General features: G+C 35.3%; 1 protein-coding gene across 4 annotated transcripts in view; it reads right to left on the reverse strand.

The window, feature by feature from the left end:
• HS2ST1 (heparan sulfate 2-O-sulfotransferase 1) overlaps positions 1-24,423 on the reverse strand; it is a 188,537-nt gene that overhangs the window by 59,928 nt on the left and 104,186 nt on the right. The window contains exon 1 of one of the 4 annotated variants that reach the window (XM_070786169.1): positions 8,448-15,649. The exons of the other annotated variants lie outside the window; for them this stretch is intronic. The gene's annotated coding sequence lies outside the window, so the exon portion shown is untranslated. Of the gene's footprint in view, positions 1-8,447; positions 15,650-24,423 lie in introns of those variants that run through there. 4 annotated transcript variants of the gene reach the window in all.

A 24,423-nucleotide genomic window follows, 5' to 3' on the forward strand; every position in this document is an offset into this window, starting at 1 on the left:
TGAACAAGTGTTACTTCTCAAAGGCTAGTTGTAAAGTGATAACCCATGTTAGTAAACTTTCTATACACAGTATATTGATCTACCTTGTACCATCACTTAAAAAATACTGGTTTATGGAGTTACACAGATCCACCAAAGGTCATATGTCTAATTATACAACTCCCCCCTCAATCTCATCAAAATACTCAGTATTGGGAAGCTCATAGTGACAAATACAAGTTTTCTCAAATTTTCTACTGGGCAACAAGTATTATCAGTTGTTTTCCTTCAAGCAAATTTACTTTGTAAGCTTTGTAGTTCAACTAAGATATTAATTTTGATATTAAACTGGCAGGAAGATTCAGAGACCTCCTCAAACTTCTAGCAGAGGTTCAAACTGCTATTAAAATAGATGTGCTTTGACTGTTGAAATAAACACCATACCAAAAAGATGAAAGCATTTTCAAAATCAAGAAAGAAATGCCAATATTGTCTACAAAGCTGAATTATTTTCACACTTCAACAGCTGCACCTGGTGCTCCATTGACTAGTAAGTAAAAAGAATATGGAGTAACTAGGCATCAACTCCAGCTGGGCTTGGAGATCATTAGCTAAAACCTACGCAGCAGCTGTTTGAAAATGAGAATTAGTGATGCTGAAAACCTGCCATTATTTCACTGGAGCTTGATATATATCATATTCAGAGCAGTGGTTTTCAATTTGAGCATGCATCAGGATGACTTGCAGGGTTTGTTAAAATGCAGATTCCAGATTCCCCACCATCTACAGTTGTTAATTCAGGGTCCAATAATTTTCTATCAAGTTCCCAGGTGATGCTGACATGATGGTCCAGGAATACTTTGAGAATGAATACTCTAGAGAATATTTCTACTGGTTTATTAACAAGATAGGTGGAGATAACAGTCTTTTTTCTATGTGACTAATTAATTAGTATCCCTAGTAATTTGGAATTTACAGTAATTTTAAGTAGTTTAAATATGTAGAAAATAATGCTACTCAATTTCCTGGTAAAACTAGTTGTGAGAGTGTTCTAGTCAGGACATGTTTTACCCTTTAACTCATGGCATTGGTTCTGCTGGGATGGGTGGGTGTCCCATCTCCTTCGAAGAGCTTTTTCATAAAAGCTACCTTCTTTCTGGAAAAGAATGGTGATGACCATTACCCAGAATAGAATAGATATTACATAAATTTGCTTAATGAAAACAATATCAGTTCAGTTCAGTTGCTCAGTTGTGTCTGACTCTTTGCAACCCCATGAATTGCCAGGCCTCCCTGTCCATCACCAACTCCCGGAGTTCACTCAAACTCATATCCATTGAGTCGGTGATGCCACCCAGCCATCTCATCCTCTGTTGTCCCCTTCTCCTCCTGCCCCCAATCCCTCCCAGCATCAGAGTCTTTTCCAATGAGTCAACTCTTTGCATGAGGTGGCCAAAGGACTGGAGTTTCAGCTTTAGCATCATTCCTTCCAAAGAACACCCAGGACTGATCTCCTTTAGAATGGACTGGTTGGATCTCTTTGCAGTCCAAGGGACTCTCAAGAGTCTTCTCCAACACCACAGTTCAAAAGCATCAATTCTTCGGTGCTCAGCTTTCTTCACAGTCCAACTCTCACATCCATACATGACTACTGGAAAAACCATAGCCTTGATTAGACAGACCTTTGTTGGCAAAGTAATGTCTCTGCTTTTAAATATGCTATGTAGGTTGGACATAACTTTCCTTCCAAGGAGTAAGCGTCTTTTAATTTCATGGCTGCAATCACCATCTGCAGTGATTTTGGAGCCCCCAAAAATAAAGTCTGGCACTGTTTCCACTGCTTCCCCATCTATTTCCCATGATGTGATGGGACCAAATGCCATTATCTTCGTTTTCTAAATGTTGAGCTTTAAGCCAACTTTTTCACTCTCCCCTTTCACTTTCATCAAGAGGCTTTTTAGTCCCTCTTCACTTTCTGCCATAAGGGTGGTGTCATGTATTATTAAATTAATGGATACAGAAGATAAGAGTTCTTCACTAAGCAATCTAAGAAAGAACTACTTTTTAAAAGAAGTGAGAATGTGATATGATGATTTGAACCCTACTAACATAGCAATCAATGTTACACACAGCATGATCAAAGCTGAAGCTCCATACATATCACACTTTTTCCTATAGGTTTGATATTCTAGGTCTGTCAAATCTTATCCTCAGAGTTTTTTTTTCCTTTAATGGTGTCAAGACTATGTGAGAGAGGATAAGGAGCAGGGAACCTGAAGATTAAAGGAGTTAAATAACACGGTAAATAATTTTCAAGCCTAGATGAAGCCAAAAGTCATAAGGAGAGTTATCTTATCTTAAACAGAATCCAGGGCATAATAGATTCTGCATGTCTGGGAAAGTACTAGGAATAAATATTTTTAAAAAGCTCCCAGGGTGAAATGAGTCTCAATGACCTGAAAGCTAAAGCAACTGCAGACATTACAAGGTATCCTAGAACAACACTGGAACCTAGTTAATACATTTTTGTTAACTCTGGTTTATGACTCTATAGGTATCATTCTCCATTTCATACATAACTAAGATATTATGGACGAATTCCCCATAGCATCATTTCTCATTTTTGGAGGCCACTGTATTTCTTACTGAGTTCCAGTTAGTTTCTCCATTTTGGCTTTTTTTTTGGCAGAGGGGCAGGGGGTGGCCTAACATAAACTGGAAATAATGAGTCTAAAAACAAGGTAGTTTAAGGAAAATTAAAATTTAGGAACAATGCTACATTATAAGATGTGATAATTATAGTTCTTAAACCCTTATTTATAACTACAAAAATTAATATTTGCACATTAAGGGTAAATGACCTATACACCCCAATGAAAAGACAGAGATTTTCAGACTGGATAGAAAAAGTATGATTCAACTATATCCTGCCTACAAAAAATTCATTTTAAGATGAAAGAAATAAATGAACTTAAAAAATGGGGGAAAATATATCATGTTAACAAAATTCAAAAGAAAACTGGACTGACCATATTAAACACTAAATGGATTTCAGAGAAAAAATATTTCTAGGAATAAAAAAGATTATTTCATAATAATAAAGAGGTCAACAGAATAACAATCTTAAATATTTGTGCAGCTATAAGAGAATTTCAAACCACACAAAAAACTCAAAACAGACAAATCCATAGGTACAATCAGTGATATCACCATTATTCTCTCAATAACTAATTGAATACATAGTCAAAAATCAGTAAAGATACAGAAAACTTGAACAATACTATCAATTAATTTGGGTCAACTGGCCTTTATAGAACAATAGAGAAGACTGATGTACATTCTTTTCAAGTGCGAGTTTATGAATCATAAACAATACTTAATATATGTGAAAGATTCAAATCATACAAAGTATCCTCCCTGATTACTCCAGAATTAAACGATCAATAACAGAAAAGACATTTTAAAAGCCCACAAACATTTGGACTAAATAATACGCTTCAAGTAATCCTCAGGACCTTTTACACAGTTCATGAGGTTCGGGCAAGTATATTGGGGTAGTTTGCCTTCACATTTGTCAGAACTCTCTGCTATGACCCATCCATCTTGGATGGCCCTGCACAGCATAGTTCAGAGCTTCACTGCATTATGCAAGCCTCTTTGCCACAAGGCAGTGATCCATAAAGACTCCTGAAAGTTCCTTGGACAGCAAGGAGATCAAATTAGTCAATCTTAAGGTAGATCAACCCTGAATATTCACTGGAAGGACTGATGCCAAAGCTGAAACTCCAGCATTTTGGTCACCTGATGGGAACAGATGACTGACTCATTGGAAAAGCCCCTGATGCTGGGAAAGATTGAGGGCAGGAGGAGAAGAGGGTGTCAGAGGATGGGTGTCAGAGGATAAGATTGCTGGACAGCATTACCGATGCAATGAACATGAACTTGGGCAAATTCCAGGAGACAGTTAGGGACAGGGAGTCCTGGCATGCGGCAGTCCATGGGATGCAGAGCCGGACACGACTGGGCGACTAAACAACAACCACCTACAGGACAAAGGAAAAATCTAAAAGGAAATTAGAAAAGCATTCTGAACCTAATAAACATGAAATACACCAAAATTTGTAAGACATAACTAAAGCAGTACTTAGAGAAAAACTAATACTATGATATGATTATATTAGAATAGAAGGTCAGTATCAATGGATTAGGCCTCACCCTAAGAAAATAGAAGAGTAAACAAAAGCAGAAATCCCTGAAATAGAAAACATAAAAACAACACAGAGAAAAATCAATAAAACCAAAGCTGGTTGTTTGAGCAAATACAGTAAAAATTGATAAACCTATAGCTAAATACAGGACAGGGAGGCCTGGCGTGCTGTGATTCATGGGGTCGCAAAGAGTCAGACACGACTGAGCGACTGACCTGATCTGATAGCTAAATACAAAAAAAAAAAAAAACCAGAAAAGACCCAATTATGAATATCAGGAAAAAGGGGAAGGTGCTACAGAAAATGGGGGTATATTATATAACAATTCTATGCCAATATACTCGACAACTTAGAAGAAATGGCCAAATCCCTTGAAAATCAAAAACTAACAAAGCTCACTCAAGAATAGATAACTAAACTGAATAACCTTCTATATACTAAAGAAATTAAATTTGAAGATAAAAACCCTCCCACAAAACAAAGTAAAAAAGGCTTCCCACAGAAAAAACAATAGGCCCAGGTGGCTTCACTAGAAAATTTTATCAGACATTAAAGAAAAATACCAGTCCACACACACTCAAAGAAAACTGAAGAGAACACTTCCGAACCCATTCTATGCAGCCAGCCTTACTCTGATAGCAAAATGAGACAGATATTACAACAGTAGGGATCAAATCCCTTATGAACACAGAGGCAAAAGTTAACAATATTTAGAGAGGTGAATATAATATATAGAAAGGTAATTATCATCCATATAGTTTATCTCAGAAACATATGGTTGGTTTAACATTCAAAAGACAATGAAATTCACCATATTAACAAGCTAAAAAAAGAAAAACCACCTTAATATATACAAAGAAAATGTTCAACAAAATCCAATACCCATTCATGATAAAAATCTCAGCAAACTAGGAATAGGAGAAAACTTCCTCAAAATGATAATACAGTATCTTTAAAAAATCCACAGCCAACATCATTCTTTATGGAAAGACTATCTATATGTTTTCCCCTAAGAATGGAAATAAGGCAAAAATGTCTCCTCTCACCTCTTTTGTGCAACACTGGCCTACAAACTTTAGCCAATTCAGTAAGGAAAGAAAAAGTAATTAATAAGGCACACAGATTAGGGAGCAAGAAGTAAAGCTGTCTTTTATCACAGCATGCTTGTCTGTGTAGAAACCCCTACAAAGTGTACAGAAAACCTACTAGAGTTATTTGAGTTTAGCAAGACTGCAGAATAAAAAAATCAGTATACACAAATTAACTTATTTCTATATACTAATCAGAAATTTTAGAAAATTTAAAGACCACTTGAAACAGTATTTTAACAAGGACAAATTCTCAAAAAGATATGCAAGACCTCTACAGTAAAAATTATACAACAGTGCTGAGAAAAAAAAGTAAATAAGACCTAAATAGAAAAGTATATCATGTTCACAGGTGAAAGACTGTTAAGAGGCAATTCTCCCCAAATGTACATATAGACGTCATAAAATTCCAATCAAAACCTAGCAGGCTTTTTTGGTATATATATCTGGTATAATTCTATAATCTTTATACAAATGCAAAGGATCTAAAATAGCCAAAACAATTTTACTAAAGAACAGAACTGGAGGATTTCTACTACTTTATCTCAAGACTTATTATCAAGTTACAGTAATCAAAATGGTATGATGCTGGTGTAAAGACAAACACTGAAATCAAAACAGAATAGTAAATCCAGAAATATAACCACACATATATGCTCAATTGATTTTTGACAAAGTTATTTAGTGTGACAATTTAATAGAGCCTATCATTTTTTTCAAAAAAGGTATCAGAATAGCTTGATAGCCATATATTTAAAAAAATTAAAAGGAACCTTCCATCTTACCTTATATCATACTCAAGAAGGAATTCAAAATGGATCATACCCAAATGTAGGAACTAAAATAATAAAACTTCTAAGGGAAACATAATCCTAGCAATCTTGGGTTTGACCAAAAAAAAAACACAAGAACTATAAAAGCAAAAATCAATATACTCAACTTCACTGAAATTAAAAGGCACAAAAATCAGAAGGAAAGCCACAGAATGGGAGATCGTATTTACAAAACATATAGCAAAGAAAAGCCTTGCATCTAGTATATATAGAAAACAACCAATGTAATTTTTTAATGGATAAAAGACTTGTACACTTCCTCAAAGAAGAACTGCAGAATGCAGATAACAATGCGAAAAGATGTTCGAAATTCCTCGTCATTATGGAAAATTATTAAAAGCACAATGACATACCACACATATAGAATGGCAAAAATTAGAAACTGATGATACCACATCTTCACAAGAACGTGTAGAAACTGGAATGCTTATGAACTGCTGGTGGGAATACAAAAGAGGACCACCACTCCAGAAAAGTTTGACAGTTTTTTAAAAAGCTAAACATACATCTAACAATAAAACCTAGTCATTCCACGCCTAGGTATTTACCCAAGGAAAATAAATAACAACATATATATTCATTTAAGTCATGTCCAAACATTCACCTTTATGGGAAACACCAATATGTCCATCAGGAAGTAAATGACTAAACAAATGGAGGTGTATTCATACAATGGTTTACTTCTCAATAAAAAGGAAAGACTTATTCATATATATACACCATGTATAAATCTCAATGTCATCACACTAAGTTAAAAAAGCCAGACCTTGTCTACCTCCCCCACAATGAATATATACTGTATAACATTAATATAATATAGAGTAATGAACAACAAAGGTGTTAGTTTCATAAAGTTCACCTTTCAGTCAACTGTTTGTTCCCAAATTATTTTACACCAGTTATATTTAATAGTGTAATTGCATAAATCAATGATACATGCATGCAAAAAACGAGTGAGTTGCTGCTTTTGTAAAAATCAAGCTGGAAGACTGGGAAGACCCAGCAGAAATTGCTCTTAGATCAGATATGTACAAGACAACACAAAAGACTTGAAGAAAAAAATCTAGAGATCTAGATTGCAAACATCTTAATTTTCTTTACTACATTTTATAGAAGCCCAAAGTGGATATAAATTATTGCAGATGTGCTTTCTAAAACTCTTATAAGTAGACCATATTTAAACAAATGCACACATATATTTTGACTTAAAATAATTAAGGTACAATTCTCACATGCATCAAACAGAAAATAGGGGCTTAATCTTATTGAATAAGAAGGGTTCCCCTAGGGCCTTTTGAATTCACTTTTATTTAATGGAAAAGCTAACAAACTCTTGGAAAAGACAGATTTATAGCATCAGAAAGAAGAGGAAAAATAACATATAATCTCACCATCCAAATGTAACCCTATGAATATCTGCAAACATTTCTTTACTGTCTTTTTTCCATACTTTTTAAACAGTGATCATAACATGAACACTTTCATATATTGCCTTTTTTTCCTTAACTTTACAAACATGATAATTTTCCCCTATTATTGAAAACTTTTATTTGGAACAGTTGCAGCTGGTACAGGCTTTGAAAAGTAAACACACCAAGGATATACATATTGATGTCTATCTGTACTGAGGGACAAAGAAAGTCACTCATTTCCCTTCTTGAGTTGAACAACAGGAATCAAAGACAATATGGATTAAGGAGAGCTACAAATTGGATTCCTGATGAAGACGCCATAGGCAATAAATAATTGTTTCCTTAAAAAAAAAGGCCTGACCTGACCTGTTATTTCTCTTTATTCTGATTTATTACCTCAGCTTATTCAAATCTATACAAATAGCTTCTCAGAGAGACTAAGACAGCCAAAAGATTGCTGCTACTCAGTCTTATGGACTCTGTGGGAGAGGGAGAGGGCGGGGAGATTTGGGAGAATGGCATTGAAACGTGTATAATATCATGTATGAAACGAGTCGCCAGTCCAGGTTCGATGCATGATACTGGATGCTTGGGGCTGGTGCACTGGGACGACCCAGAGGGAGGGAATGGGGAGGGAGGAGGGAGGAGGGTTCACGATGGGGAACACAGGTATACCTGTGGCGGATTCATTTCGATATTTGGCAAAACTAATACAATATTGTAAAGTTTAAAAATAAAATAAAATTAAAAAAAAAAGACTAGCTTAATATTTGGTTTAAGAAACAGAGCTATGTCTTCTTTGTGTTAAATAACTATCCATGTTTAATAATATATTTGTAAATTCAAAAAAAAACAAAAAACAAATAACAACCTTTGACAATTATCAAAGTATTTCCCATTTCAAAGGAGAACAGTAAAAACAATTACCTATGTGGAGATTTTTAGATGCAGCTTCAAAAACATTTCTTGCTTCTGTAAGACAGAAGTATATTCTGAAATTTCATGCCTGGTATCTAGCTCCTGCTTTTCTAAGTTTGCATTCTAGGGAATCAATAAAATAAATACAATAAAGATGACAGCAATGATAATGTTGTCAACTAGAAAGCTAAGAACAAGTAGAGCTGTAATGTCCAAAAACGTGGGCAATGACTTTAACTGCTCTTTATTTTCTTAGTTCTAGTTGCATATAACAAAAGTATGCCACATTTCAAAATTATATGACTGAATAGTGCTATTAATACCACTTCTCCTGCCGAGTGTTTTTGCCTATTGATTGTTTACCAAAGATCTCTTCTAAGCCCAATTTTCAAAGGTGCTACAAAAATTTTAAAGCATTTTACCTAAGTTGCTCTAAGATTTAAAAATACAAGGGTGCTTTTCAGCTATTTCCAAGTTTTCTAAAATAAATATTACTTTTGGAATCCAAAGAACTTTATTCTCACAGAATGTATTGTAGTACAAATATAGTCACCAGCTAAAATTTAAAGAAATATATTTCATTCATGCATTTTGTGGCTATATATACACATTTGTTGATAGATACTAAAGCTGATATATAGAAACAAAGACCTGATACATTTCGCAACACCCTATTTTAAAAGCGGTTTTTATGCATATAAACATACACATCCACTTTTTTCAATGAGAAGGATATCATTTTGGTTCCAAGTGATCACACACAAAGCAGGATACAGACTAACAACACAGAAGATGTATTTATTTAGTTATACATCTGACTACTTTAGGATATAGTAAACACCAAATTGCTGTTAGTTGGTTCTTTGAATAGGAGAAAAAAAAATGAATCTCAATATAATAAATTTAGAATAAAAATTTTGTTGATTAAATCAGTCATTTAAGCACTTTTATTTGATCTCATAAAATGGTTCAAATTAATGGTTTAACTTAGAGTCACCTATAAATTAACCACATAGACTATATACAAGGCTAACCTTAACAGTTCAATAAGAGTTCTCAGATTTTCAGAATTTCTTGCTTTCTACGCAGAATCATCAATGGGAAATAGAATTAATTCTAAGGATACAGATCTAGGTTATTATCCCTTACCATCAGCCTGTTTCTCCACAAAACGGTACTTAAATTATCATGAAGATATTGCCTTTCTCATATGACTTCTTTCTCTTTTAGCATATTTTGAGTTGATGACATAATTAATGGAACTGTTTTCTATATGGAAAAATTGGTTACATGCATACCCTTATACAAAACAGGTCTGCTATTCCATGGGCAAAATTTAATCTTGAAGGGGGGCGGGGAGGAGGAGAATAAAATAATAACATGATTCCTCTTAACCTTCAATTTTTTGTTTTTTTTTTGGCCACCAAGGAATTCCTTCACCTTCAGTTTAAATGGCCACCATAAAGACAGCACATTTTGGACTTGCTTTTAGCAAACATGTAGTCATTTAATTTTTCATGTGGCATTAAGCTTTAAAAAAAAAAATCTGGGAAGGAAATTCCTATTAATCATATACTTTTTACACAGTATTTTATTTAACATATTACCAAACATACGGTATTATAAAATATAGCCCATTTGAATCTATGCAGTGCTGACTACATAAATACATAATTTCAATATATTTGCCATCTTGATACTCCAGCAAAACTAAATAGTATACAAACTCTCTTTATCAGGAAGTTAATTTGTTTTGAAAGAAAAAGTCTTATGTGTTTAGTGGGCAATGCAAGAGAGCACTTCCTCTCTATTTAGCATAGCTAAAAATCTAACTACCCCAAAATATTAAAAGAATAAAAAGAAAATGGACTTTCCATGCCTATTTTTAAAATAAGTGCTATAAAAAGAAATAGCAACTCAAAATGGATTAGAGACTTCAACATAAGAATTAAAAGCATAAAACTCCTAGGAAAAAAACATAGGTCTTGGCAATGACTTCTTGTATATAATAGCAAAAGCACAGGCACCAAAAACAGAAAGAGACAAGCAGGACGACATCAAACTAAAAAGCTTCCACACAGCAAAGGAAAATGACATAGAATAGGGGGAAGTATCTGCAAACCATATATCTGATAAAGAATTATTACCCATAATTTATAAGGAACTCCTATAACTCAACACCAAAAATACAAAATGGGCAAAGGACTTGAGTACACATTTTTCCAAAAAAGACATACAAATTACCAACAGGTATAGGAAAAGACATTCAACATTATTCATGAGGGAAAAGGAAGTCAAAGCCACAATGAGGTGTCCACACCTGATAGAACAAACATTATGAAGAAAAAAAAATCTAGAAAATAGTAAGTGTTGATGAAGATGTGGAGAAAATGGAACTCTTGTGCTCTGTTGGTGATGTAGCCATTTATGGAAAACAGTATTGAGGTTGCTCGAGAAATACGGAAACACTGTATGTTCCACCAACCCCATTTCTGGGTATTTATCCAAAGGAATTGAAATCAGGATGGAAAAAAAGACATCTGTACTCCCATGATCACTGCAACATGATTCACAATGCCCAAGAGGCAGAAACAACCTGAATGTCCAAAGACAGAAAAACAGATTTTGTGTGATAAGCACGCACCAAAACCCACCCACACAGGAAGACTATTTAGCCATGAAAAAAGGAAATCCTGTCATGTGTGACAACATGGATGAACCTGGAGGATTTACACTAAATAAAATAAAGGACAAACAGTCACAAAAGGACAAACACTACATGATTCCACTCACATGAGGTATCTAAAGTAGTCAAACTGGTAGAAAGGAAAAGAGAATGGTGGTTGCCAGGGAATTCGAGGAAGAGGAAATGGGGAGCCGCTGTTCAGTAAGTCTTATTTCACTTATACAAGATTGAAAAAAAAGTCCTAGGAGAGATCAGGTGTAAAATTATGCTTATAGTTAACAATTATAATTAACAATAATATACTGTACACTTTTTTGCCATGAGGGTTAAAAAAAGGTTCATGGTTATTTTTACCAAATATTCTTTCCATCAGAAAATTAAAAACAATTTACAACTGTATGTAACTGGAATTATGTTAAATTTATACACTACTAGGAAAGGAAAAAAGCAATATATTCAAGTGATTCAAACATAAATAAGTATTTTTCAAAAGACTGTGCAACAAAAAGTCTCAAGAGGTCCTGTATCCATCCACCCAATTTCCACCCTTCACAATATGTAACCACTATTATTTGTTACCCTTTCAGAGATCATTTTATGCATATACAAGCTAAAACAACTAAATACCTCTCTTTGACACCAATATTAGAATATATACCTTGCCTTTGTTTCTTTTAAATGTAAATATATCTTAAAGATTTTCCCACATAGAGATCTTCCTTGTTCCTTTTTTTTATTTTAAGCAGCAAGGCATTTCAGTGTAGACATAACATAATTTATTCAATCAATCTTAATGATGAACATTTAGCTGGTCTCTTTTCTTTGGCCATAAAAAATATTCTAATAACAACTGGTACATTAAGTTATGGAATTTTTCAGATGCTTAAGAACAATAATGAGCACTAAAGTCTTTATTGAGACTTTTTTTCCCAACATGTTTCGCTGACACCTTTCAACAGAATTTTTCCTTATCTATAAAATGGAGGGTTAGGGTTAGATAATCTCTATGACCTTTTCTAGCCCTAATTTTTACCAGATGTTCCAGAACATGAAGTGAGCACAAGATGGCGGAGTGGAAGGATGTGTGCTTATCTTCTCCTGCGAGAACTCCAAAATTGCAACTCACTGCTGAGTTGCAATCCTAAAAGATGATGCTGTTAAAGTGCTGCACTCAATATGTCAGCAAATTTGGAAAACTCAGCAGTGGCCACAGGACTGGAAAAGGTCAGTTTTCATTCCAATCCCAAAGAAAGGCAATGCCAAAGAATGTTCAAACTACCACACAATTGCATTCATCTCACATGCTAGCAAAGTAATGGTCATAATTCTTCAAGCAGGCTTCAACAGTACATGAACTGAGAACTTCCAGATGTTCAAGCTGGATTTAGAAAAGGCAGAGGAACCAGAGGTCAAATTGTCACCATCCGTTAGATCACTGAAAAAGCAAGAAAGTTCCAGAAAAAAATCTAGTTCTGCTTTATTGCCTATGCCAAAGCCTTTGACTGTGTGGATCACAACAAACTGTGGAAAATTCTTCAAGAGATGGGAATACCAGACCACCTGTCCTGCCTCCTGAGAAATTCATATGTAGGTCAAGAAGCAATAGTTAGAACTGGACATGGAACAATGGACTGGTTCTAATTTGGGAAAGGAGTATGTCAAAGCTGTATATTGTCATCCTGCTTATTTAACTTATATGCAGAGTACATCATGCAAAATGCCAGGCTGGATGAAGCACAAGCTAGAATCAAGATTGCTGGGAGAAATATCAATAACCTCAGATATGCAGATGACACCACCCTACGGCAGAAAGCAAAGAGGAACTAAAGAGCCTCTTGATCAAAGTGAAAGAGGAGAGTGAAAAAGTTGGTTTAAAACTCAACATTCAGAAAACTAAGATCATGGCATCCAGTCCCATCACTTCGTGCAAATAGAGGTGGAAACAATGGAAACAGTGACAAATTTTATTTTCTTGGGATCCAAAATCACTGCAGATGGTGACTACGGCCATGAAATTAAAAGACGCTTACTCCTTGGAAGGAAAGTTACGACCAACCTAGACAGCATATTAAAAAGCAGAGACATTACTTTGCCAACAAAGGTCCGTCGAGTCAAAGGTATGGTTTTTCCAGTAGTCATGTATGAATGTGAGAGTTGGACCATAAAGAAAGCTGAGCACCGAAGAATTGATGCTTTTGAACTGTGGTGTTAGGAAGACTCTTGAGAGTCCCTTGGACTGCAAGGAGATCAAACCAATCCATCCTAAAGGAAATCAGTCCTGAATATGCATTGGAATATTCTGATGTTGAAGCTGAAGCTTCAACACTTTGGCTACCTGAAGCGAAGAACTGACTCATTAGAAAAGACCCTGATGCCGGGAAAGATTGAAGGTAGGAGAAGAAAGGGACGACAGAGGATGAGATGGTTGGATGGCATCACCGATTCAATGGATATGAGTCTGAGCAAGCCCCGGGAGTTGGTGATGGACAGGGAAGTCTGGTGAGCTGTAGTCCATGTGGTTGCAAAGAGTCAGACAAGACTGAAAGGCTGAACTGAACTTTCAGAATATGTCAGTACAATAATCTTAGCTGCCACCTTCTAACTTTCAATTACTTTTATCGAACTTGTTTTCACTTGACATTTAATTTCAAAATATTGTCATGACAGTAACCCTAATGGTAGATGTCAGAATAATATATAAGAGTAAATAAATTACATACATTTATGTTGAGTTTCCAGGATGGGACCCCAAACTCAAAATAAAACACATGAACTGTCAAATATTTCATTACACTGAAAATAATTATTTCATTGATAGTGATGGACTTTGCTCATCTGTACATTCATTGATACATTTCACTATTTTTCTTAGTAGTAAAAGACTCATTATGAGATAACCGCTGAGTGTTAAGGACACAGCATATTTTCAAAGAAGAGACCAAAGCCATCTTGATCAAATGGATGATCATGACCTAAGCAAACATAATTTCACAGTTTTTAAACTGCAGTATTATGAGGGAGTATAGTTAAGTCTATGGCTATTAATAGGTAAAATTCCATTGGTTAAAATACATTGATCACTAATTCTATAAAGTTTTTCATTGCACTCTTCTCCCATAAAAATATCCCAAATCAAATTCTAATAGATGAGTGAATAGAATACTGACCAAGAAAGAAGCTCCCAATAAAATGTTAAATGAGAAAAGAACCCACAAAAAGAATACAGACGGTAGGCTCTCTATTTTACTAAAAATAAAAATTACACACATACACACAAAGACACATAATATGTTGTGAGTAAAAACTGGTAGTATCTCTCTGAGGGCAATTTGGCAAAATAACAATGTAAGCCCTATGCCAAGCAATTTTATTTCTAGGTACCTACTAGAAAAGCGTTTGCTTGTGTGTACAAAGAAACATGAATCATAATGTTGACAACTGCTTATAATTTGTTTAAAAAAATTGGATAGAAGCTAAAAGTCCATTAGCAGAATAAATAAGTGCATATATGCTACACAGTATGGCTCCTCACTCCAGTACTCTTGCCTGGAAAATCCCATGGACGGAGGAGCCTGGTAGGCTGCTGTCCATGGGGTCGCTAAGAGTTGGACACGACTGAGCGACTTCACTTTCACTTTTCACTTTCATGCATTGGAGGAGGAAATGGCAACCCACTCCAGTGTTCTTGCCTGGAGAATCCCAGGGACAGCGGGGCCTTGTGGGCTGCGGTCTATGGGGTCGCACAGAGTTGGACACGACTGAAGCGACTTAGCAGCAGCAGTAGCAGCAGTTAAAAAAACTAGATTTAGAAATATGAACGTGGCTAGATGTTAAAACTACTGAGTGAAAAATACAAACTATAGAATCACAATACACTATGATAAACATCTCTGCAAATAAATAAATAAAACTATTTTTTCTATGGTTACATACATATGAATAAAAATATTTACCAAAATATACTAGATGAATATACATCCCATATATAATAGTTATGTTAGTTCTGTAAGAGAAATGCTTCCCAGGAGGCACTAGTGGTAAAGAACCCGCCTGCCAATGCAGGAGATGTAAGAGACGCAAGTTCAACTCCTGGGTCGGGAAGATTCCCTGGAGGAGGGCATGGCAACCCAATTCAGAATTCTTGCCTGGAGAATGCCATGGACAGAGGAGCCTGGCGGCTACAGTGCATTGGGTTGCAAAGAGTCAGATATGACTGAAGCGACTTAGCACGCACACAAAAGAGAAATAGATGAGAATTGGGATGGTGTCAAAATAAACTTTAGCTTTATTTGAAATTACCTATATTTTAATAAATATTTTTTAAAATGTAGCTATATCTAAAAGTCTGGAAGTAAATATGCCTGTTAATATTTGATAATTCTCACAGCAGTGATTTATCTCCTTCTTTGTACTTTTCTATATTCTTTTAATTTCTAAAATGTTAAGAGAAAAATACTGAAGACAACTTATTTATTGGACCACATTTATTCATACAAACATGCAGAATAAATGGAAAGAATAGATTACATTTTAACTTGCATTTTTCAAAAGCAAGATACAGTGAGTAACTATAACAGTTACCCAACTCAAACCAACTTAGCAATCTTCAATGGTTACTGCACACCACAGGGAGATATTTTTCATTTTGAAGCAAAGGAGAACTATCTCCAAGACATTTACAAATCACAATATAATATAATTAGCAAACATTCAGGTACCTCTTTTACAACTAGAAAATGAGCACATTCAAATGACAAAAAAGCAAAAGTTTGGAGCTCATAAAGAAAATGTCAGTGTATCCATGAATGTGATTAAATTAGACAATAAGGGAAACAAATACATTTATATTATTCATTTCACTGGAACAGGAAAAACATTTCAATTACCAAAATGAGTAACACTTCATTTAACAAATATTGTTGGGAAATGAAGTGACATATATAAGTGAATTTTCTAGATAACTGGAGCTTATCTGTTTAAAATCAAAACCTTTCAATTTAACCATTCAGATAAAAATCTCTCAAAAATCACATACTTCACTGTGGTTTAAAACACATATTAAATATATCCAAGGTTTTCCTTAAAAACTATAGGTCAGCATTCATTCATTCACTCACTCATTCTACAAATAAGATTTGTTTTCAAGGAGTTTGCAATACAAATATTCAAGATTAAACAATCTAAGATAATTTTACAGTCAGTTCATCAACTGAATTAAAAATAAAATTCCCCCCCAAAAATTAAATATCTAAGTACTTCATCCCTGTATTATCTCCCACTTCTTCCCTAAATAAATCTTCCAGCCAAAGTATTCAGTCTCCATCACCTAGTCTATGTTTTCACATCTTTGGGCCTTTGCTCAGTATTCACTCCACTTGGAATATCCTCCCTCTGACAGGTATTAGAAACCTACTGATCCTTCAAAGCCCATCTCAAATCTCAACTATATTGTGAATGGTATTTCTTATCTTCCCAATTAAACCAACTGTGCTAAAAATGTAAGATATTCACTTTCCTGAACAATCTGTTTTACAACAGTACTGGAAGTTGAATTTTACATCCTGTGGGAAGATGAAGATTTACACAAAAAGTATTAATTGAGTAACAGGGTCATACTCATACTCCTCACCTGTAAAATACAAGCAGCAGCAAACTTGCAAGGTTATTATGAAATGTACAGCTTATAAGGTGTCTATAAGCAATGATGGATACACAGTAGATGTATAAAAAAATGCATAACTGCTCCTGAATAATTCATCTCTCAGTATATTAAGTATATTGGCTATTTTCCTGTAATACTAACATTTGCAATATAAAGAATCTACATTTTCATTTATCATGGCATAACTTACTATGACCTTCACTGGTATTGCATTAAGCTGTTATTACCATAAATTCAATTTTTGTTTCAATACTTTCAAACAAATTAAAGGACAGGTGGTCTACTCAATTTTTACTTTGATCAAGATTAAGAACTACCTCTTTATCTTTGAAAGCTAATCCTTTTATATTTGCCAAATACTACTCACTAGACTCAGTATTCATGCCTGGAAAATCCCACGGACAGAGGAGCCTGGTAGGCTACAGTCCACGGGGTTGCAAAGAGTTGGACACGACTGAGTGAATTCACTTCACTCACTAGACAGGTAAAACAATCTGTTCAGCTACTGTGTCTCAACTGATAAACCACTTTTCCACTTCTTTGTTATACTTAAGCTCGTAATTGCTCACTGTGGCACTGAATATTGCCATTCATTATAAGGAATTGTAAGTCCACTCAACAGAGTACAATAATGGCATTATACAAACTAAAAAATTAACCATTTTAAATTAAAATTAGCATTGAAGAGTCAGAGAAAGAAGATAAGTTCAGAGTTCTACTATGGAGCTACTGGGAGGGCATTTCATTCTCATACTGAAGAGTCTGAGTAGTAACTGTGTGACAGTCTTGGAACTCCAGCAGAAAACTCATATTCCCTTCTAGCAAAGATTCTTTATTACCTATTACTTCTGAGTACCCAACAGGGTTTTTGGACTTCATCCATTCTAGTTCACCAATTATGTATCAGTCATCAGAGGAATATTTATGGATAAAATGATATGACGTCTGAGATATGCTACAGTGGGGGAAGTACAGATAAAGCAAGATTCTGTGTGAGCTGATTAGCTGCGATAGCTTAGTGGTATAGGGATTCATCTTACTATTATGTATATCTTGTAAATGTCCATAATAATTCAAAAATATATATAATCTCAGCTTCCACAATTTATTAAAACATTTAAATAATGGCATTTATCATTATTTTTCAACCCAGAGGCTCATCATGATTAGAAGACTGGGTTTACAACACATTAAATGAATTAGAAAAAAAGCAAAGATTGAGAATGAGTCAGATGAAAGGAAGGAAATTATTTTTATAAAGGGCAGTAATCACAGATGGTCAAATTGAACCAGCTGTTCATCCAGAAAATCTGTGGGAGTTAATCTGGAGCCTATTCAAAGCTTAATTATACTGGTCTTTCATATATACATTTCATAGCTTTTTAGGCCAAGAATATCTGTTATTGGGACTACTTTCACTGTCAAAATAATTGAAAAAAAAAAGGCAATAAAAGGAAAAGAAAAGCCAAATGCATTTTTTATTAAAAATAAGAACTCGGACTAGATAAATAGTAAGCAGGACCATGAATAAAGAGAATACTGATTACTTTGGAAATTAACCTCTGCCACTAAAAAGCTGTCACTGCCAATATAGAATAATCTATGACTATCTGCTCCAAGATAAAATAATTTGTTATAATAATCTATAAAAGGATCAAAATAACAAAAAAGCCTCAAATTTATCAATAACATAAAGATGTCTTAACACTGTCTTAAAAGTTAGCAGTTAAAATTAGACCTTCAATTAAATTAGCATTTTAATATTCAAGCCCATTTTTGACTTTTAACATATAAAATTATGCAGGGCTGGGAAAGAGAACTTATATAGCACTGTTATTTCAAAAAAGATTAATTTTCATCCAATACTGTTTATAATGCTATCTTCAAAAACAAAGTTTATAAATTTATAAGCTTCTATATCATATAATCAATTTAAATGTTTATGATACTGAAAAATTTCTCATAAGCCTGATACTCTCAGTTCACTCATGAACAAATCTTTTGGTATGAGCTATTTGCAGAACAATGTTTACTGATTAACTAATACATTTAAGAGCAATTATTTTCTTAATTTTCTCCAGCTATCATTACTGAAGTCTTATTTAAATAGGACTTTTTACATTTTAAAACTGCTTTGCAATCATTTTTAATAATTAACCATGTGTAATTCAATTATCTCTTGTAACCATGAAAGAAAAATGGTGCATTGAAGCAGTTAAGTATGCCATAAAATATTGGAATTATAATATCATGGTGGTACAGTGGAACATTTTCCATCTTAGAAGAAAAGTAAAAGAAAGTGAAAGTGAAGTTGCTCAGTCGTGTCGGACTCTTTGCGACCCCATGGACTGTTGCCTACCAGGCTCCTCTGTCCATGGGATTTTCCAAGTAAGAATACTGGAGTGGGTTGCCATTTCCAACCAACACCTAAACTTTCTCATGTGTTCTTTAAAAAATGGTCACACATTTTTAACCTTTCAAACTTTGTCATCTCCACTAGCTAAGCAATAGTCTTCTGTTCATTATCATCTTAAATAATATTTCAATCACAGTTTAAATCAGTAAATTTAAAACAAATTTATATTAAGTATTCAGTCACAGAATTAAGAACTAGGAAAGATCTTAGAGAAGTGCTACTCAAAGTGCCCACCTGAGACCAAATAAGGACCTTGTACATGAGTGTAAATTAAATTCACTACTTCTTTAATCAAGTCTTCTACAAAAAAAAAAAAAAAAAAAATCAGCCAAATTAAATAGTGTGCTCATGCTTTAGCTGATTTGCATTCTTGCACAAGCTCCACATATCCTTGTGGACTGGTAATAAATAGTTCAAAGGCTGGCAGACAGTCTGTGAACCACACTCAATAGCACTGTCTTTGAGATCATCTAGTTCAGTAGATCTTAACCCAGGCTCCACACGAGAATTATTTGGGAAACTTTAGAAAACATGAACACCTAGGATTCACCTTCAGAGACTCTGACTGACTTACTGGGTTTTCGTTTACAGCTGGGGCATAACCAAGCCCACTGGGGTATATTTCTGCTGATCTAGACTCATTTCATTCGACAGATGAAAACAGAAGCTTAGAGAAACAAAAAACTTATTCTTAGTTTACAAGAACAGAGAATCAAAGGACCGACATTCAGTACAAGACACTTTCCACTATATCCCATACATAAGATCAGTTACAATTATTACAGCACCATTTTATATTCAGGATACTATGGGAACAAAAACATTAACTTTCTGCTTTATTATTAATAAAGTAAGGAATAACAAAATATAAGTATTAGATGGTTAAATTTAGGTCACTTGAAGAATTAATATCTTCCTCAAGATATAAATTAACTTGTTACTAATTTCTCCAGTGGCTCTTCACCACTTAGTTTCTCAAAGATGGATACTTCCCTGTAGTATGACCCCAAAGATACATTTAAATCAAAATCCTGGAAACAAAATAATGTTCTAAGTATAGGAGAATGCCCACTGCTTGAAGAAAACAGTAACATGAATACTTTAGTGATTCAATCATCCTCAGTCTGTTTTACATTTATAATTTTGTATATCAAATTTTCTTATAGACACGCATGCTTAAAGACCCACTCACTTCCTCCATTCAACATATCCTTATTTTGCACCTAGTAAGAACTAGGTATCATGCAAGCTGTTAGAGAGACGTAACTAAGACACATTTCTTGTCTTTAAGAAATTCAAAGTCTGGCATTGTCAAGGTATTAGCATGTGTCTCAGTTTCATTCTGTTCATGTAGGCACACAAATAGGCATTATTTTTTATGCAAGTAATAGCATATTGTACATACTGTTCTAACACCCACTTTTTAAACACAGCTTGAAAACATTACATATCAGCTTGTGTAAGTGGTTATTCTTAACAGCAGCACAGTATTCTTCAGAAAGCATGAACTATAACTTATTTAAACCAATGATCTGTTAATAAACATTTAAAGTGTCTTACAATTTCTTTTATGACAAACAATTGCTGCAATCAATAACCTTGTAAATACATCATTGCAAGGTAAGAATATACAGATCACGCATACATCAGACATCAACCAGCTATCTGAGTTTACTGCCTGTGTCATAAGCCATACCCATCTATACCGGCTGTTACACGTTTCCATCCCACTACAGGTAACCTTCCTTCCACCACTTCACAGTAACTCACAAGGTACAACTCTTTTAGGACCCACTTCCACAAGCAAACTTCATGTTCTCTTCAAGGCAAAGTACTGTATTTATTTTAGCACAACTGTTTTACACACATAACAAGTGCTACAATTTTATTAGAATCATATATTTTATGTGTGCCACTGATGAAGTTTTTAAGCATTGTGCCTCTAACCTCATTTTTCTTGCAAGCCCTGTTCGCCTAGTGCAGTGATTTTTAGGAACACATGCCAAATTATGGAAAAACTGACTGTACACTCTCATAACAATGTATGAGGGTGTCTATTTTTCCATTAAAGTGGTGTACTGGAAATATTTTAAACCTTATTGGGTTGGCCAAGAAGTTTGTTTGGGTTTTCTGTAACATGGAAAAATCAGAGGGAACTTTTTTGGCCAACTCAATAATATGATAGGCAACCCACCCACTCCCGTATTCTTGACAGGAAAATCCTATGGACAGAGCAGCCTGGTGGGCTACAGTCTGTAGGGTTGCAGAGTTGGACATGACTGAGTGAGCATGAAAACACACAAAAAGTATCTTAGAGTTAGCTTACATTTAAATTATATTTTCAGTATGAAGAAAAATTATCTTCAACAAATGAAAATATATATTATCTACTTAATGAAACTAGTTCATCAAATTAAAATAATCTCTGTCAAAATAGACCTACTGACTTTAGCCATTCTACTATTTTTCCTTTCTAATCTTTCAAAAGAATTTTGGAAATCCTGTTTATCTCAAAGCACAAAACTGTGTTATCTATGGACAGTTCTATGATCTTGCACTCCACATATTATAAGAAAGAGGACACCATTTTCTTACTGGTGTAAGCGAAAAAACAACTTTTGGTTGAAATATATGGAGCTGATGGATCTCTACCACCATTTACACAAAAATAATATGCCAACTATCAACCTCAGATTTTTGTTGTTGTTGTTTGAAAATTATAAATGTGACAAGCAAACTGAGTGCTCGGGCTTATGAGGCTATAATTCTTCATTATCCCAAATACGGATTCATCAAAGAAGTTGGAATTTTTGTAGAGCAAGCAATTATTGGCTGAAAGGAGGACTCAATATCATGTAGTCTCTAAACAAGGTCTAAATTGTGTGCTTCTTGCAAACTCAAAGCAAGTATGGTAGGAATGGGAGAAGGACATATCTGTAAGGCTGGTAGGATGGGCCTACAAGGAATCTATTTGTATGTAATGAAAAAACAGGCTACTAAAGACAAGTCAGTGGAAACCTTCAGGTAAACTCTCCACTAAATCCCTTAAATTACCCCTTAATTAACTTCCTAGCCAGTATTTGGGAGGGGGGGAATAAAGCCACCCTAAATGGGCGGCAAGCTGCAGTTAGCAAACAAAGGACCTTGATATTAAAGCTGGGGTTTGTGGGGGAGGGGAAAACTCTTTGAGTGTATCTTTACAGAATGATACTCAAAACTGTGGAACTTAATATTAAACCTGGGGCTTGTGGGGGAGGGGAAGACTGACTCTTGGATGTATCTTTATGGAATGATACTCAAAACTGTTTATTCTCACACTTCATTTGTATGGTCTAAAGATCTTGTTGTGGGCTGAGCTGTGTCCTCCCTGTGATAATATATGATAAATTTAAATCCAATCAACCCTTGAACAACATGGAGATTAGGGGCACTGATCCTTGTGCAGTTGAAAATGCACATATAACACAAAGTTGGCCTTTCTTTTCTGTGGTTCCTCTGTATTCACAGTTCTGCATCCACGGTTCAACCATTAATTCTGTAGTGCTGTATCATTCACTATTGAAAAAAACTGCCACGTAAGTAGACCCGCTAAGTTCAAATATATGTGTTCAAGTGAAAAGTGAAAGTGTCATTCAGTTGTGTCCGACTCTTTGCAACCCCATAGACTGTAGCCCACTAGGCTCCTCTGTTCAGGCAAGAATACTTGCTCTTCTCCAGACAAGAATACTGGAGTGGGTAGCCATTCCCTTCTCCAGAGGATCTTCCCGACCAGGGATATGAGCCACGAGGGAAGCCCTATGTTATTCAAGAGTTAACTGTAAATATTTGGTCTTCACCCCAGCTCCTGGCCAGAGCTCCTAGAACCCTTATAATTCCTTAAGTGAAAAGAATGAAAGGAGCATCTTTTGTTAAAACATTCGGTCTTCTGTCCTCTATTTCTGAAACAGCTTCAGAGCCATAAAGGTGAAAAGAGTCTCTTATGTCATTCATAATAAACCCTTTAAAACTACATTTGAGTATTCGTTAATGAGGTGCTTTTTGGAAAGTACCTAGGCAACCTCAGGATGGGTGCCTGGTTGTCAGGGGAATCTGGGGAGGGCTGGAGGTAACTGCCAATGATTTAATCACTCATACCCATGGAATGAGGTCTACATTAAAACAAACACAAAAACCTAACCAAAGGGGTTTTGGTGACCTGCCAGATTGCTGAACACATGGAGGTGCTGGGTGGCTGGTGCACCTGGAGAGGGCATGGAAACTCCATATGCCTCCCCATACCTTATTCTATCCATCTCTTTCATTTGGCTTTCCTGAATTGTATCTTTTTCTAACAAACCAATAATCAAATAAGTCAACATTTTCTGAGTTCTGTGAGCCATTCTAGCAAATTATCAAACCTGAGGAGGGGGTGTGGGAACCTTTAATCTACAGCTGCTTGGTCAGCAGCATGGGTAGTGACAAGTGAACTTTTGACTGGCAAGAGGAAGTTGAGTGGAAGCAGACTTGTATGACTGATGCTAACTCCAAGTAATTAGTATCATAATTGAGTTTTACAACACCCAGTTGGTGTCTGGAGTTAGAAAACTGGCTGGTGTGGACAAACTCACACACCTGGGATCAGTAGTGTAGAACAGCAGAGAAGGCAGAAGAGCTGTCTCCTTTCACCCCTGAAATTTGTACGTTGAAGTTCTAACCTCAGTACCTAAGAATGTGACTGGGCTTGTAGATACAGTCTTCAGTTCAGTCACTCAGTCATGTCCGACTCTGCAACCACATGGATTGCAGCACGCCAGGCTTCCCTGTCCATCACCAACTCCCAGAGCTTGCTCAAACTCATGTCCATCAAGTTGGTGATGCCATCTAACCATCTTATCCTCTGTCATCCCCTTCTCTTCCTGCCTTCAGTCTTTCCCAGCATCAGGGTCTTTTTCAATGAGTCAGTTCTTCCCATCAGGCGGCCAAAGTATTGAAGTTTCAGCATCAGTCCTTCCAATGAATATTCAGGACTGATTTCCTTTAGGATTGACTTGTTTGATCTCCTTGCAAGGGACTCTCAAGATAAGAGTCTTGAAAGAAGTAATTAAGGTATAATGAGGTCATCTGGGTGGGCCCTAATTCAAGTTGACTGGGATCTCTTTAAAAAGAGGAGATTAGGACACAGACAAGCACTTCCTGAAGACAGAGGGAAAAGACAGATGTTGTAAAGATGAGGGGAGACCTC

Source organism: Bos indicus, chromosome 3 (genome assembly GCF_029378745.1).
Source record: "Bos indicus isolate NIAB-ARS_2022 breed Sahiwal x Tharparkar chromosome 3, NIAB-ARS_B.indTharparkar_mat_pri_1.0, whole genome shotgun sequence".
NCBI lineage: Eukaryota > Metazoa > Chordata > Mammalia > Artiodactyla > Bovidae > Bos > Bos indicus.